This window comes from Rhinichthys klamathensis, unplaced genomic scaffold (assembly GCF_029890125.1).
Source record: "Rhinichthys klamathensis goyatoka isolate OS25496 unplaced genomic scaffold, OSU_Roscu_1.1 h1tg000244l_1, whole genome shotgun sequence".
Classification (NCBI taxonomy): Eukaryota; Metazoa; Chordata; class Actinopteri; order Cypriniformes; family Leuciscidae; genus Rhinichthys; species Rhinichthys klamathensis.
The window spans coordinates 1,287,203-1,304,095 of record NW_026606766.1 but is presented as its reverse complement, the minus strand read 5'-3'; positions in this window follow the sequence as shown (position 1 = coordinate 1,304,095).

Genomic DNA, 16,893 nt, shown 5'->3' with positions numbered 1-16,893 from the left:
CACAAACCGCTCGTTTCGTGTCTTAGGCCATCAATGTGTACTTACATTTACGAGTCATTAAATCATGTTTAATTTGGACTTCTCTGTGCATGCTCTTTGAGGTGGTGACCATAGACCTGCATTATATGACTGACAGACAAGAACGGTTTGACCTAAAAATATCAAAATCGAAACTACTGCGGAAACAAAGACACCTACATCTTGGATGCCCTTGAGGTAAGCTAAAACATACCAAAAATTAATTTCAAAGTGAACTATCCCTTTAACAAATGACCAGGTTTCCCACATCCTCCCATCAGGTTTAGCAGGTCTGTGCTCCGGTCCTTCAGTGATGCTGATGCTGTGGACCCTGAGGCACTGCAGTGGACGCGCACACAGATCAATCTTCCTCTGACACTTCATTTAGACTGCATTAATGTGGAATTAGGAGCCATTATGGCCATTGGCAGGCCTTGACAGTCCTGAAACGTGAGCAGTTATCCAGCCTCCTGGGAACCGTCGTGGATTTGAATGGCCCAGATCAAGCTGATCCAGCCCCTGCTACAAAGCTGAAGAAGTGATTTGATTATTTAGCTCCACATTTTCATTCAGCACTGTCATCACTGTTTTCAGTCGGCTAAAGAAGGATTTTTTCCTTTATTGCTCTCTCCCTATGAAATGCTGGAATGATGTTATCAACCACACAACAGCAGCAAACTGTTTGGACTACAGTCGACATCAGTGTTGATATTAATATAGCCTACATAGGCTTAATTTGTGGGTTGGACATGTCTTTGCCAGGGTTGATATTGCATTACCTCTGTAAATCTGGATCGTTACTCATCATTGGCCACTATGTTGGATTAAAGGGTTAGTTCACCCAAAAATTAATGACTCTCCCTCATGTCGCTCCAAGCCCGTCAGACCTCCGTTCATCTTCAGGACACAGTTTAAGATATTTTAGATTTAGTCCGAGAGCTTTCTGTCCCTCCATTGGAAATGTATGTACGGTATACTGTCCTTGTCCAGAAAGGAAATAACGACATGAGGGAGAGTCATTAATGACATCATTTTCATTTTTGGGTGAACTAACCCTTTAAACAGCGCTATACTGTAGATTTTGGAGTTGCTCAGAGTGCACTATCAATGTTTTCTTCATCAAAAACACTTACAAATTCACCTCTGAGACATCCAGTCTCTGAGATCTACAGATCCAGTCGTTTGAAAAATAGCAAATGCTTGTTAACAGCCTTTTTTTTTTTTTTTTTTTTTTACTTTCAGTGACATTTTCGCCCCATCACCTGGTAAATTTTAGCCTGGGAAAACCCAGACAACTTCCGGCAAATTTAGATTTGCTCTGAAAGTTAGTCTGGCAAAGAGCTCATTCAAGCCCATTTCCAATCCGCCGAAATCGAGGCACCAATCAGAAACGTTGGGGCGGGCTTTACACGATGACGACAGCGCTGGGATTTTGAAGCAGATTTTGTAGCCTACATTACAAAGATGGATGCCGCCGTCGAACATCACTCGTTCCAATCAGCTATCGCGTCTGTTTTAAGCCATTTGAACGTTTCCTTTTAGTTAAAAACCGAGCAAAGAACAACACTCGGAGATGTGTCTCCGCCGCTCTGCATACGTCATCTCCTTCATCGCTCTGATTGGGTTTAGGTCTATCCGCGACGTCCGTTGGTGACGCCCCTCTGGAAATGATTTGTCTATGACGCTTTGCCAGACCATAAATTGAGCGTCAGCGTCAGTTCTGGCAGGCCAGGTAGTCAAGCAGCTGCTTATGCTATTTGCTATCAACACTGTCCCGTCAGCTGATCTGCTCCAGCTGAGCCGCATTAGCTGGTTAACTCCCCTCGCTGCTCAATGGCCAAGCTCAAACAAGGCGCCCTATTTAAAGCTCATTCACCTTGCTCATACATGCTGCTGCTCGCTTCTGCTGGCTCGCTGCTCGCTTCTGCTGCCCGCCACCTCCCCAGCTCCTCCTTATGCATAACGTGGCATTTGCTATGTCATGTTGCCTGCTCTGTTCACAGGGGGATATTTTAGCTCTCACAGTCTAAAACTGTGTGAGCGTTCCCTAATGCTGCTGCTGCTGTCCTCTGACTCTCTGCTATTTCATGGTGCTCATGAAAGGTCAGAGGACTCCCTGAACAGAGCCATACCGCCAAATTTCAATTCAGGAACATCAACCTGTTTGCAATCTATTCAAATAATTCTTAATTATTTTGTCTGTGTGTTCTTGACTTAATGGACCTGACAGAACTCAGTTACAACTGAGAATGCTCTGGTTTTAACCAGGCTAGGTAAATTTCTGACCTTGCTCTCAACTTAAGCCAGGGACAGACAGTTCGGCTTCACACTGTTTTCTTGCCTCAGTGCGACTCCTTTTGATTTGGACGCTTGTGTGGCGTCTTCAATCACACAGTAATTAGGATTAAATAAGCAAAAGCTATATGCAAGTGCAAAAGCACATTATATGTCTCTGCCAGGAACGTGGCCTGTGTAAAAATAGCTCGCCACCCCACATGAAAGCCATATGAACGGGCGACTCGATAATCACATCACGGCCATCTTTCAGACGTGAATGTACGAGATGACCCTGTCCGCCTTTGCATTGGTGTGTTATTATAAATGCAGTGTGTTTCCCCCTCCTCCTCTCACTGTTAGTGACCAGGCGAGTGAGAGGCACACCGATACTCCTTAAGGAGCTTTGCTCTGGGAGGAAACCTAATCTTCTTTTTTAACGCCATCCCAAAGCTCCTCGCAGACTCTGAAAAGAAGGGGTGGAGTCGAGTGTTGAGTATCTCTGTCCCCATGAGACAGCGTCGCCCTGGCCATCACACTCCAGGGAATTATCCCTCTATACGCGGGGTAAATCCCTCCGGCCTGCCCCGGCAGCGCCTCCTACAGGGAGGCTGTTTATTCAGCTCGCTTATTTGGTTTCTAAACAACTACATTGAAAGAAAAGACACACAGGCTGAATCCCAATTCCCATACTATCCATAGTATATAGTGTGCAAAGTTAGGTTTAGTGCATCCCCAAAAAGGATGCAAATAACAAGCAACTTAATTATTCTAATTCCAATGAACCAATTCCTTATTGATTCTTTTAGTACTTGAAAGGAGTATTTTACGAATCTGTTCACATGTAGGCTGTAAGGTTTTATATCTTTTAAAGAAATTAATACTTTTATTCAGCAAGGACACATTAAATTGAATCCTGAAAATCCTGAAAAACTTGTATCATGGTTTCCACAAAATTTTAAGAACATTGAAAATAATCAGAAATGTTTCCTGAGCAGCAAATCATCATATTAGAATGATTTCTGAAGGATCATGTGACACTGAAGACTGGAGTAATGATGCAATTTCACAATATTACTGATTTTACTGTATTAAATCAAAGCATTAAACAATCTTACTGACCCCAAAATGTTGAACGGTGGAAAAACAATAGCCAGCATTTTGGCAATAAATGTAAATGTTTCTTTAAATTAAAGTGCCATTTATTGTGAAAAACCCATTTGTTAATGTTTATCTTTAAGTTTAACAATTTTTTCTTTGTATTTTTCTGATTGAATATTGTATGTCACTCTGAAATTTGGGTTGCAAATAATTGTAATTGTTAAAGTAATTAAATTTTATGGTAATACTTATAGTTTTATGTAAACAAGTTGTCCCAAGTCTGGCATATACTAAAAATTACTTTTCCATCACCAGCAAATGATATGCTTTCAGTGTAATAATGCAGCAATAGCACTAAATATTATTTTCTGATTTGGTTAAAGCATTTTGAAATGTCCATGAATGTTTTCCCCATAAAAAGATCTATTTTATATAATTCATAACTCAGTGCTCTTATGGTGTTTATCCCACCGTCAGGCAATAAATAGATAGGCGTAATATGTACGTAAATAAATATTTTTACTTATACAGCTTTACATAATCCACATGCATATTACTTTATTGTTTTTGAAATGTTCTTTGTATTCTCTTGTATTATATATGTACCCAGAGCTCCTGGAAACCACAACAAATTCCTTGTGTTTGCACACACTTGGCGAATAAAGCTCATTCTGTGATTGTGATTCAGTAAAAATAGAAAGACGTTCACAACACCAGCGTGTCTAAGACACGCGTACACAGTGCTGACAGATACAGACACAGCACACGGCTTTCTCGCTCTCTACAAGAGGTCACGGTAAATATTAACTCTGACAGAGCCATGTGACAATCTCAAGCACTTTCATGGGAAGAAGGTGTGAGAGATTACAGATCCAGAGATTCCTGTGAGGAGAGACAAGTGACATAACTTTTCATCTCACAAACCCCTGGACTGACTCTCTGCCAGTATTCCCAAAAACAAACGCACACTCAGCTCTACTCTCTTCAGAAAGCACAGACTCTTGTGTACTTTACCCTTTACAGCTGTTTAAGTAACTTGTTAGTTCGCCTCTTAAACATGCTGTGGTTGCTCTGAACATATGGCGTAGCGCTTTTGACCAGACATTTCTCGGCTGAAGATTAAAGTGACCATCCTCCTAGCATGTCTGCGTGAAAGAGAGCGCGCTTAGATGATGCCAGCGCAGGTCAAAGTGAAGGCAAACTGCAGGTATTTTTAATGAAGGTGTGACATTCTGACAGGACCCTGATAATACAGTCCTCACACTAGCTTAAGACGGACAGGAAGTATATAAGGAATTTAAAACCGAAAGAATTAACCCAGAGCAACAGCTCTGACAGCTCTGTACCCTGGAAAGTATCAGCCCATTTATTCTATTTCAAACACAGCGTTTTATAAGCGCTTAATGTGTTTTATCATGCATAAGTGCTAAAGTTTCAGAAAGCACGCCCACACTTTGTTTACTGGCCGTCTGATGCACATAATTGTCATGCATGGTTCAAAACAAAGCTGAGAAAAGGATCAATGTGCAAGCAGTTTTATTAAAGAAAACAAAAACAATCCAAAAACACCTCAGGAGCCAAAACCATATAATAGATGAGCACAGATAAAGGACTTGCAGAACTATAGATACAGTGAGAAAACAAGGAACAGGTGCGACAAATCAATCAACTAATAAGTAATGGCAACACAGGGAGCTGAAAATACTCAAATTAAGTGAACATACTCAAAACAGAAACACAGACTCTCTAACAATAATGCACACAAAAATGTTTTTAAACAGTCCACCAGGAAGCAAAGTTGTGTTTATAAAGTAACAGGTTGATAAGCACTTTTGAGGAAGAACTCGTCACTAGCTGGCTTTGCCGTTTTGTTTACAAATTTGTGTTCATTTAATTGCAAAAAGGGCAGTGAAAGCCAACCACACCAAACAAAAAACAACAACATTGTATTTTGTCCCAAAGCAAGGGAACTAGCAGACCTTCCTGATGTGAATACACCCGTTAATGTTAATTTCATATTATTATTGGTTCATATTATCTTTTATGCTTAACATTATTAGTATAATTTACTAATACATTTTATTGATTGACTTGTTTGTTTAAAAGACATTTTTATTTAATTTTATGTTATCCACCTTATTCCTGCGCCCCATGACGCTTTGCGCGAATTATGGGTGTAACTTCCGTTAAGCTGTAAACAATCAGTGAAAGGCTCGCTCTATGAACGCAATACCAGCAATACATTAAAAAAGTGGCACAATGAGATGACATTAATCGACTCACCCTTCAACCATCGAACATTAAAATGAAATTTTAAAGTTTAAAAGTATCAACAAGGTACTTTCAACAGACCAAAAATAGCCCCAAAAGCGCGAGTCTTTGGTAAATATCAATGTAGTTGGCAAATATAGCCTATAACAAGCCTTAATCAAAAATGTTCATTAACTTCAGCATTACGTGACACTATATCAAAGTGATTTCCGTCATTTTGACAGATTATAAATCGCATTTACCTGTGAAAACAAACCTGGAAAGAAACGTGAGGATTTGAGGAGAATAACGAGATTCTTCGTGTATTCCAGTGAATTATTATATCGTAAATTAAATTCGGGAGAACAGACCACAAATGTGCCGTATGTTGTACTTTTTCATACTTTTACAGCGGATTGCAAAGGAAAAAATAAAAATCATCATGAGGAAAAGAAAGCAGCGACTGAAAAGAGCTCTTGCCATAGATATTCTTGTTATAACATGTCACGTTAAAATACCAAGTATAACGTTATTCTCATGATGTCTGAAAATAAATCATGAAGGAAAATTGACAGCTCATCCAGTCAAACTGACGGATCAGCTTTATTTGTAGGGTAACCTTATGATTTGAAATGATTCGTTTCAGCCTTTTTGAATGGAAGTTCCCCAAACCGGAAGTGCCACCCATAATTCAAAACGCAGTAAGGTCGCCAGGAAAAAGGTGGATACACTTTAGTTTAAGTTGACGTAGTCTAGTTATATGGTACTACTTACTTAAATAAGTATTGAATAATATTAATGAACATGTACTTATCTATAGAGTTAAAATGAGGGTTTGGTTTAGGGTTAGTTGTAATTATGCATTCTTTACTGTTATTACTATAGTAAGTACATGCAGTTATGAAACTATTTCACCTCAAAATAAAGTGTTACCAAATTTATTTGTAATTTACTTTCTGTTCGTTATTTATTTGCCATCTCGGTCTTTGATTGCCATTTCCTCTCTGTCTCCTGTGCCTCGCCCTGAGAGACAAACACAAAATAGGACAAATCAATTATTATCTTTACAGTAAAAGGGTTAAGCAGTCTGTTAAATGAATTAGTCCACATTAGGAATCTCACAGCTGTTAATTTAATGGAGAGGCGGAGAACTAAGTTCATCAAGTGAGGTACTAATATCAATCTGCCCGATATGAACATCAGAAGCGCTGGGGTGGGGCGAGGTTTCTCATATATTATTCTTGAGAAGTCTTAGACACACTTGTCACCAAACCAAAAGTAAAATACACACACTGTACAGTGAATCATGCACCCAGGATTCTATTCTGGGGGGAATAATAGTATTTTTTCCCCCTGCCGGAGCCTTTCATGTCATTTAGAGAGGTGTTTAATAAGGATGGGCACTAAGAGGATTATGATCCCATTTGGCCATGGCCCCGTTGAGATGAGGGGTTGTGGGGGGGCATCCTTCTCACTGTCAAAACTCATTTCCCTCATAAATGATCAGCAAGATGACAATCCCATACTCTGGAAATGTGCTCCAGCCCCCAGCCTCCTCTCCTCACTGGGTTAATGAAGAGCGAGAGCGAGCCGTCCTGATCACACCCGGTTTAAACTCGAAGATAGAGAGAAACCATGCTCTTTTTGGAGATATACACTCTTAACCTTTCAATGAAACAATGTGAAAAACAAAACTGCATGCATTTTTCAGAAGAGCATTGTTTTGGTTGTGCCTTAGCTCTGCGTGACTGCGGATGAATATAACCCTTCACAATCGATAATGGTTTACAATGAACTCTGTTAAGAGAGATAATGGCAATTTATCTGTTCAATAAAACACCGTAATCACCTGTTGAGTAATAAAAACACAATCTCCACGTCGCATTTACAACATTTCAAATCCCTCAGTTCTCGCCATCTCCGAAAAGCCAAGCAAATGTTGATTCTTGTTTTATTACGAGCTCTTTCTCTTTTCTGCTCTTTCTCTCCTCTGTTCAGCATTTGTTTAAAACGAGTGAATCCTCTGAGGTTGGAGATTTAGCGGCTCCATGTCAACCTTTCTCACTCGTTGTAACAACTAACCTCTGCCATTCATGCGTGAAAGTAGCCAGAGCAACTCTATTTACATACGTATATGACGAGACGCACACGGGCGATGTGACGCATGTACACAGTTTCCTGCGAAAACCATCCCGACAGATCTAAAAACTTATAATAGGGGCACCGTAGTGAATCAGGGATAGACAAAAAACTAGCCTGGGTAAACCCAGACAACTTCCGGCAAATTTAGATTTGCTATGAAAATAGTCTGGCAAAGAGCTCATTCAAGCCCATTTCCAAGTTGAAATCGAGGCACCAATCAGAAACGTTGGGGCGGGCTTTACACGATGACGACAGCGCTGGGATTTTGAAGCAGATTTTGTAGCCTACATTACAAAGATGGATGCCGCCGTCGAACATCACTCGTTCCAATCAGCTATCGCGTCTGTTTTAAGCCATTTGAACGTTTCCTTTTAGTTAAAAACCGAGCAAAGAACAACACTCGGAGATGTGTCTCCGCCGCTCTGCATACGTCATCTCCTTCATCGCTCTGATTGGGTTTAGGTCTATCCGCGACGTCCGTTGGTGACGCCCCTCTGGAAATGATTTGTCTATGACGCTTTGCCAGACCATAACTCAGTTACAACTGAGAATGGGCTGGTTTTAAACAGGCCAACAAAAAACACCTTTTGGAAGAATGATCGACACATTATTCAAATTATGTACATAGTGTACCTTTATTCCTCTGGCCTAAGACGTTTCACCATTTGTCTGTTTAATTTTTTTTGCTTTTCTTTGCTTTGCTTGACCAGTTCAGGTAACACTTGATCACATGGGTGATATAGTAGAGTCTGATTTATACCATAATAAGACCCAAATCATGCCCTGTGTCAGTGACCTTATGATATCTTCGCCTCTTGCTTTCTTAAGAAAAGACGCAAGCTTCATTTCCCACAGCATGGGAGTCAAGCTCTTGGCTGGCTTCCCTTCTCCATCCCTCCCTCTCCCTCTTTCTCTTCTCTTTTCTGCATGCTCTGGCTATTAAATGCATCTTCAATTCAGCAACTTTGAAGTGGCACTCCAGGAAATGCACTCAATCAATTATAAATGAAATAATCTCCTTATAATATTAGAGATTTTAAAAGTGTAAGAAATGCCGCCAGATTAAGGAACCCAAATCAGTTTTAACAGTATCTAAAGTGACAGCAGGAGAATCATGGGAAGGAATGGGGAGAAAGTTAAAATGATTATGTAGATCTGTGTCACGGGCGAATGTTTCTGTAAATCCCTGCAGGATCTCGCAGCACAGTGGAAACAGATTATTGCCAGCCTTATTTAAAGAGCTGTGGCTTTTTTTCGAATGGGAAACATTTATATAAATTTAAATGTACTGCTCTTGCTGTACTTTCTCTCTCGTCTGTTTGAACCAGTGTCTCACCACTGAGTTATTGTGGACAACTGGCTGTTGCACATGTTGCAAATTATTAAAATAAATGAATATAATTTAATTGAAAGAATTACTATGTAAAACATTCACATTTTGGTCTGAAATGTGAACAGACACTGCACAAACCTTTGAAGAACAATCAACATCTGTGATTTGATCGATGATTTATATGCAAACACTGAATTAATTTGTACTAATATGATTGAAGTCAAAGCCTGTTAACTTTGACATCATCTATATAGTAGTGCACATATATTTAGCAGATATAAACATTTAAAATCAACCAAACAGTTGACAGGCCCCTTTGACTTCCATAAATATTATTGAATTCAATGGCTAACGTCAACTGTTTTGTTTCCAACATTCTTCAAATTCATACAGTTTTGGATCAACTTGAGGGTGAGTAAATGACGACAGAATTTCCATTTTTGGGTGAACTATGCCTTTGATAGGGTCTTTAAATGGCCCCATATTTAAAATTGTATAATAATTATTAAAAATAAATTGCTTTAAAATAGTTTTAGATAATATGTAACACACGGCAGGACTGTGAAGAGGCTCAGATATAGTTTAGGTAAACTTAACTGATTGTTCCAGGTGCTCCTACTAGTAAAGAGGACTCCCTTGTAAATAATGAACGCTATTATGTGGAGCGGTGAACTTTCATGCTGTGCTTGTCCCTAACAACTGCTTCCATCAAACATGATTTTGAAACTTTTGGATGGACAAAAAAATAACAGTGCATGGAAGCATTACATGTGGAAATAATTTGGACTGACCTCAGCTGGGTTTCACTACCACCGCATCGGTCAAAAGCTGGACTGTGCAGCTGTCCAGGGGCAGCAAATCAATTGATCATTAGGGGAAGATAAGTAGGCAAACACATCCATCACTGCTCAGTTCACTAGCACCCCGCTGCTACAGCGAGCTACAGGGATTATCTATGTTTAGGCAAGCGTCTGAGCGGTGTGTGTGTGTTCCCCGGTCAGTCCCTCATCTAACAGGTTGCTCTCACTCATTACATGGTTAGTTGAGCCCAATGAGGGCTCTTTCAGCTAAGTGAGAGGCAGGCTGGAGGGTTCATTCGGTGTTTGCATCTGTGAAGGAGTTAGACACACTTGGTCAGCGGTTTGACAGCCTTGACTCCACTGAGGCAGCTACAATCCACACACACACACACACACACACACAGAGAGAGAGAGAGAGAGTTTTCAAAGTTTTCAAAAGAAAATGTGTCTTATTATTTCTCCAATTTTACTATTAAAATAACAAAATAATGCTTCGAACTAAGGATGACTACCACATTTCTGAAATAAAAAAGGCATAAAAAGCCTTAAAATAGAGTTTTATGTTTTTCTTACTCTAATATGCTTTGTTTGCTCAATATCAGATTGCCAGTTGGCCAACAAAACACTGACAAGTGTATGACTTGAATTTAAGTTTTAAAAATAAGAGAGACAGTATTGGGTATATATATATATATATATATATATATATATATATATATATATATATATATATATATATAAATGATGTTCAAGTAATTACCTGTGAAAATTATTCAAGCAAAAAAGCAGCACAGAAATGTTTCAGTTTCAATGCATTTAGGTCTACATTGAGAAATGGTAAATATTGATGAGATTAGATACTTAATGTTTTGTTACACTATTTCAATAGTTCACTTTAGACATCCTAAGAGTGCAACGATGTCAACTAACTCTCAGACGATAAGTAGACTGTAAAAAAGTACCATTTTCTGTGCCAAATTAGTTTTCAGGAGATCTTTTTGTGAGGAACCGAAATCATTATTCACTGATAACCTGACACAAATCTCACTGCATGCTATTAGTGCAACAAAATCAACTGCAACACACACATCATATATATATATATATATATATATATATATTGACACCATTTTTTAATATGAAAATGACTCCAAAAGAAATTCGAGACACCCAGTGTAAATAAATATCTGTTTCTTACCAAAAACGTTTGAATGGCTAAAATTCATTAGTCATTTCAGTTTAGAACAATATTAAACGAGTAAATAATGACAGAATTGAAATTTGGGGTGATCTGTTCATTTAAATTCTTCTACCTTTTACATACTCAGATCTTCATTGTGGTGAACCTGATTTCATCAAGTGCAACATGATCCTGGATCAACATCAACCAATCAGATTTGAGGGACAAGTTTAAAGTTGATGTCAAGTTTAGCCTTAGATCCAGGGTTAGGTGCTTCTACATCAGTGTTATTCTTCACATATCTTTAGGGATGGGTTAGACTTAGGGGTAGGAATAAAGTTATTTTTTGGACGAGAATGTTGTTCCAGGATCAACAAAATATGTCCATATTTTCCTCTCAGTCTGAATTCTGGGGGAATTCTCTGAATTTGAATCCTCAGTCACACAAACTGAAAGAATTACATTCTCACACTGTCTTAAGGAAGTGCTATTGAAGCGTAAAACACTTAAATGATTGTTTAACAATCAAGTGCTTCAAACACTTTGGATTAGCTTCTGAGTATCTAGTGTACTGATAAGGTTTTTATTCATCAGACTGGTCTGTCTTAAGATACTTATAGAAAACAAAGTGGTCAGTAGAAGCAGTTTGCTCGAGGCGTTGGTGTGTGTGTGGCTGTGTTTACTCCAGAGAGTCATTGCATGGCTTGAGTCAGACTCCATCAGCTCATTCTTTACCTCAATATCCTTCTGAAGGAAAGAATCAGGACTACAACGGCTCTCTCGTGAAATGTTTAGTGTGAGGGAGAAAATGGATGCCTGAAATTCATCGCTAGACTCATAAAGTGGCCACTGAGGGTGAGATTTAGGAGGAAATCGTATTTAAGATTTATACCAGTTGCAGAAATCAGTCACTGTAATACAACAGAGTTCAAGGCCCAAACCAGACCTATTCATGCTCCAATGGAGAAGATCACTGAGCTGATTATTTAGATGTGCTTCTCAACTGGTTTTGCTTCAACAACCAGACATCAAGCAGAACCCAACAAACCTGTAACCCATATTTAACGTAAGGTGGTATTTCCTTTTACAAGTTAAGGCCCGTTCACCTCAAGGACGATAACTATAAAGAAAACGATAACGGTATAGTTCTAAAAATAGTTCTCAATATTAAAGAATATGATTTTACTATCATAGTTGCACTAAATTGCCCTCTTGTTGAAGAAAACCGATTTTTACAAATAGTATGATTTTATTAATCATTCTGGGCTTGTAAAACAGATTAGATCTGCTACACACACACACACATCACTGTAAAAATGTAAGTGTTCGTGCTGCCTTAAAATGTTTAGTCAACTTGAAATGTGAAGGTGCACTAAGTGACAACTTGGATATTTGAGTTGACTAAACTTAAAATTTTAAGGCAGCACAAACACTTACTTTTTTAAGTTGAAACAACGTGTATATACAATGTATATATACAGTATATATAAACAGACTTTTAACTAGCTTCAGCAGGGGGAAAATAGAAGAAAAAAAGAGTTCATGTTAAGATACTTTCTAGAAACAAAACTAACATAGTTATTGAAATAAATCCTAAAATTAAATTCTGTGAAAGTTTGAAAATTATAGTGCTTTATTATTCAAAGAGTCAGATATCGAATGTGTGGAACTTTCTCTATGACTTGGTACTTTGTGTCACTAGTGGCCCTGAAAGCCTGTCAGAAATGCTTAGTTTCTCCAGGAAAATGGTTTGTATGGATCTTTGCTCCGGGTCTTGCCCTGTTTCTGCACAATTTCTCTCCACCCTCTTGTTTTTTTTCCCTCCTTTTGTTTAGGTAAAGCTAGGATTAGGGAAGATTTTCCCCCTAAAGTAGTGGTTTGATGGTGCTTTTATCCCCTAGAGTTGCGAAGACGGTGGAGCCCCAGGATTAGACCAACACAAAAGGTGTTGTTGTGTCCGGCCGCAGGCTGGAGGGAAGGAACTCAACTGCCAGTTTCAATATGTCAATGTTCTCAGGATGGGAAGTTGGCCAAATCAATTGACGAGAGCTCTGGTGTCCAAATACTCACGGTTCAGACGCAGTTCAGATTTTGGGCTACCAAAGTTACAACTCTTCAAAATCCTCCTTTCAGGAAAGAATCCAAAGAATGTCCCATGTGCTATATCTAGAAAAACTAATCTAAACTAAAACTAATGCAGTTAGAGTACACTTAAAGGGATAGTTCACTTTGAAATGAATTTTTGGTATGTTTTAGCTTACCTCAAGGGCATCCAAGATGTAGGTGTCTTTGTTTCCGCAGTAGTTTCAATTTTGATGTTTTTAGGTCAAACCTTTCTTGTCTGTCAGTCATTTAATGCAGGTCTATGGTCACCACCTCAAAGAGCATGACCAGAGAAGTCCAAATTAAACATGATTTAATGACTCGTAAATGTAAGTACACATTGATGGCCTAAGACACGAAACGAGCGGTTTGTGTGAGAAAACGAACAGTATTTATATCGTTTTTACCTCTTGTAAACACAGCCACGTCCAAGTGATCTGAGGGCGCCGGCGCTTCGGTCTGCGCAAGCGCTGGAAGTGATCTCTCTCGCGCGTGTACGTCACTCATACAATTGTTTTATTTTTTATAATTGTTTTCTTTTCTGACGGTTTAAACATCCCGGATAAGCGCAAATTAGTACCATTTTAATTACCTACAATCTCTGTTCTGTGTAAACAATGAGTGACGTACACGCACGAGAGATCACTTCCAGCGCTTGCACAGACCGAAGCGCCGGCGCCCTCAGATCACTTGGACGTGGCTGTGTTTACAAGATGTGTACTTACATTTATGAGTCATTAAATCATGTTTAATCTGGACTTCTCTGGTCATGCTCTTTGAGGTGGTGACCATAGACCTGCATTATATGACTGACAGACAAGAACGGTTTGACCTAAAAATATCAAAATTGAAACTACTGCGGAAACAAAGACACCTACATCTTGGATGCCCTTGAGGTAAGCTAAAACATATCAAAAATGAATGTCAAAATGAACTATCCCTTTAAACACTTTTTAGTCTCTTTTAGGTCATCTCTAAGTGCACTCCTAAAAGTTGACCAAATTCCTTTTTAGCAGATAATACGTATTTAAAGTGTACAGACTTTTTTGTGGGTGCACTTTATTTTTCAGTATGTGCACTTATTGACTTACCTTAGAAAGAACTGGGTAGTAACTACATGGGTTAAGGTTAGGTTTAGGAGTACGTTCAGGGTTAGTTGTAATAAGTATAGTATACGTATATGACTGTAAAATAAAGTGCTACCCAAATGGCCAAGAATGAGAATGTCCATACCCAAAAACCACTTGCTAGCAAATTATAAGCACTATTATTATTCACTTTGATATACACCCAAATTTCCTGCTTCTAAAATATTCCAACACTTAAAACAAAACTGTGTTCGTTGAGCCATTTCATGGATTTTTACAGACAAAAACTAGTTTCTGTAACTAAAAATCTTTTCAAAGCCATCGCTATGCCTGAGGAGAAAACATTGCCAGACAATCCGTGTCTCGACACATCATACTGTGTGTAAACATCACCAAAAAAAAAATCATCTCAACCTTCAGCCAAAAGTGCATTGAAGAAAAATTCCAGTGCTGTTTAGCATTATTGAGGAAGGATTGATTGATGGCAAGTGTTATTTTGGCTCCTTTTAATCAGATTCAGCAGAAGCGGAAAGAAAACATTTTAACCAAATGTCTTAATAATAACACTTTTAACGGATTGCTTCTGGCAAGTTGTTTTGCTATTCTTGTCACAAGAGTCCCCAGGAAGCAGTCAACTTAGATCCATTAATCAAAATTATTAATATTGCCTATATCAGCACATACAATACCCTTGACAAGAAACAGAGGTTCAACCCTCTACCAATGGCAAAGTAGGTTGTTTACATTCGAAACACAATAAGAGATAATTTTGCAAGCTTTCCCTTATGTCTCTCAAAGGAAAACTTGTTTGAATTCCGACCATAAAACCTTGGATGCATCCATATCCTAAACATGAAATTCGAGTAGGCTAACTAAAACCTTGCGTATTGCATTTGGCTCATTGGTTTAAAGTTGGTTTTACACCTCATTGAGAAAGCTTGCACGCATTTTGGCTGGTCGGTTGAGCTTTAAGAGAGGATAAAGTTTTGTTCTGAAGATCTGGCATGCGAGAGCATCATCTCCAAGAGGAAAGACGTTAAATCATCTAAAGAGGCTTTCTGTGATGGAACCTGTTCATAGTAAAATACAGAATAAATATGTTAGCAGATGTGGGCTATTATAGTAAAAGTGGTTAGAAACGAAAATAACCTCAAACTGGTATACTCAAATTTAGCCTTGCAGTTCAGGACACTGACAAATTTCACATTTTAAAAACTCTTCATCTTTCAAACCTTTGTACATGTTGGAATGCATATAAGTATGTATTAAGGAATTGAAAACATCTTAAAAGCAACTTTGATTGGTGGTGTTTGCGGCAAATGTCGCTGCAATTATACTCGTAAGCAGTGTACTGTTCACATTGCAGACATTAGTGACATTAACTCACCCTCAACTGGATCTAAACCTGAATCAATTAATTTCTTCTGGTGAACACAAAAGAAGATATTTTGAAGAATATGGGTAACCAAACATATATGGAAGGGCCCTGATATATGGAAAATATTCCATATATGGAAAATAAACTATACAGAACTCAAGGTCCCATCAACTGACATTCACTACCAAAAAAAAAAACTTTGGATTTTTTTTTTTAAACTGGAAATTTAACTGGACGATTACAAAAAATACCGGGCATCTGAATTAATGAACAGAAAGCAAAACTTTCTTATAAAGCGGTAGTTCCAATCCTTGATTCTGATTGGTCAATAGCTGTGATTTATTAAAAAAAAACTGGACATTTACCTGGACGTTTTAAAAAATCTGGACAACTGAAATAACGTTAGTAGCCTAAAGCTTTCTTTAAAAAAAAATGTTTTTGTTCTGGGAAGTTCAGGCCTAATTACGGTAAATCACATAAACGCATAATTCTTATTGGTTGGGCAGCACTGAGAGTTGTTATTAAAAACTGACAAGATCTGCCGAGAAATTAAATAATGTTTTAGCGGGAATGGTAGCCTATTTCTTTATCGAGCGACAAACCCCTCAGACGTGCCGGACGCATGCGCATTAGAGTCTGTGAAGAAACGGAGGAATTCCTTCTCGCTTTAATTGCTTTAAAAACGGTCTTTACACAGAACACTACCCAGCTTTACCTCCTATTTAACTTCTTATTTCCACTGGTTCAAAAGTTAATCGGATTTTTTCCCTCTAGACCTTAAGCATAGGCCTATGTGCACTAAACAGGCGCTACCACGAACCGGGGGAACTTCTAACCTTAAATACCAAACAAATATTGAAGTTTTTTTTTTTTTTTTTTTTATAATTTAAGATTAGGCTGTACAGAGTAAAGCACTAATTCGTAGATTAGCCTAAATAGAATAGTTTATTTAATAAATAAAATACATAAAAATAGGCTATAACATTTTTTTTATGTGCCCCATAATTTAGCCGTATTTAGCCAAGACTCAAAATATCACCCTGAATCTTTAATTTTCCCCACCATTTCAACAAAATATTAAGCTTTGCATTTAAGGGCCTCTTCTTAATTCCAGTCTTAATTCCCCCCCCCCCCCCCCCCCCCCCCCCTCTGGAAGAAAACCTTTAAAAAAACTGAAGAAGAGAAGGGCATTATTGTTTTAATCCTCTTACCATCCGTCATTTTAA